Below are 1,912 nucleotides of genomic sequence, written 5' to 3'. Positions count from 1 at the left end.
CTACTGTATTTAAAAAACAAACAAAAAACATGGTGGAGCATCCCTTCAATCCCAACACTCAGAAGACAGAAACAGGCAAATTTCTGTGATATGGAGGCCAACCTGGTCTACAGCATGAGTTGCAGGCCATCTGGGGCTACAGGAAGACCCTATCTCAAAAAAATTATTTTTACTTATGTGTATGCATGCATGTCTGGATGTGCACATACATGCATGCAGGTGCCCTTGGAGACTGGAAGAGTTATGAATCCCCTGGAGTTGGAGTTGCAGATGGTTGTGTTTCCCAACATGGGTGTTGGGAACTAAACTCTAGTCCTCTGCAAGAGCAGCAAGTGCTCTTAACCAGTGAGCCCTCCCTCCAGGCCCCCTTCCCCTTCTCCCTTCCTCTCTCTCCTCCTCTGTCTTCCCTTTCCAGACCAGGGCATCCTCAAATTTACAGTGATGATGGGATTACTGTGGGAGCCCCCATACCTGGCTTTTGTGCTGTTTCTCTCTGTAGTTCAGGCTAGCCTCCAACTCAGGATGCTCTTGCCTCAGTGTCCTTGTGCTGGATGACAAGCTTGTACCACTCATCATGCCTGGCAGCTGTAACCCTTTTGCTTGCTATCTTCCTGGTGGCATCATTCAATTGTGGCTCTCCAGTACTGGTGGGAGCTGATTCTCTGATGCAGGGAGACCAGGCAGTAGCCCGGCCCCGCCTCCCCTCCTCCTGTGAAGTGGCCTGGCTCCACAGGCTCCCTCTACCCTATATGGGTGTGAATGTCACTCAGCCTGTTTGCCCACATGGTTTCCCAGACCCAGGAAGGGACACGCCTTGATGCAGAGATGCAATCATGCTGCCACAGTGGAAAGGAAGCCTAGCTTTCATTGTCACATGGCTCTTGTTTTTTTTTTTAAGACAGGGTCTGTTTAGCCCAGGCTGACTTTGAACTCACTGCAATCCTCTTGCCTCAGCCTCCCTAGTGCTGGGATGACAGGCCTGTGCAACTGTGCATAGCTTGCCGCTCGTTTTGACAAAGGCATTTTGGGTGGCTTGGGTCCTAGGCAGGTTGCCACCTGCCCTTTGCTCTGGGGTTTGGGAGTTTCAATAGACTTCTACCCATATTCTGCAGAGAGTTTGCCATAGAGAAAGATAAGGCTCAAAATTTTTCTGTTTTTGAAATAGGATCTCATATAGCACAGGATGTCCTTGAGCTATGTACTCAAGGATGACCTTGAACTCCTGATCCTCTCGCCTCCACTTCCCAAAAGCTGAGTTAACAGGCCTGTGCCACCACACCTAATTTATGTGGTGCTGGAGATTGATTCTAATACTTCTGGGCAAACGCTACCAACTGAATTGCAACTGTGCTGGCTAGGGCTCCCAGCCTAGGGCTCAGGAAATTTTAAATTTTTATTTATTTTACCAGAATAGGAATAATTTGTTTGCTTTGAGACAGGGTCTCCTTGTAGCTTCAGCCGACCTAGAACTAGCCTTCATCTCACAGACTGGCTTGCCTCTGCCTCTGAGTGGATATATCATGCCTGGCTTAAAACAAAAATTTTTTTTTTACATTTCTTTTGTGTATACGCATATGCCACAGCAGGTCAGAGGACAACTTGTGGTAGCTGGTTTTCCATTTCCACCTCGTGGGTTCCAGGGCATCAAACTTAATTTATCAGGCTTAGCAGCAAGCTGGATAGTAACTAGAGTATTGTCTTTTTTTGAGACAGTGTCTCCCTGTAGCCCCAGCTGGCCTTGAGCTCACAGAAATCTGCCTGCCTCTGCCTCCTGAGCGCTGGGACTAAAGGCATGTAGCACTACACCTGGCTTGTCTAGCAATTTTTAACTTTTTGTCTTTTTAAAAAATATTTTATATTTTAAGCCGGGCGTGGTGGCGCACACCTTTAATCCCAGCACTTAGGAGGCAGA

Source organism: Nannospalax galili, unplaced genomic scaffold, assembly GCF_000622305.1.
Source record: "Nannospalax galili isolate Female #2095 unplaced genomic scaffold, S.galili_v1.0 scaffold529, whole genome shotgun sequence".
Classification (NCBI taxonomy): Eukaryota; Metazoa; Chordata; class Mammalia; order Rodentia; family Spalacidae; genus Nannospalax; species Nannospalax galili.
The sequence above is the reverse complement of the archived record's forward strand: the minus strand, read 5'-3'. Positions refer to the sequence as shown.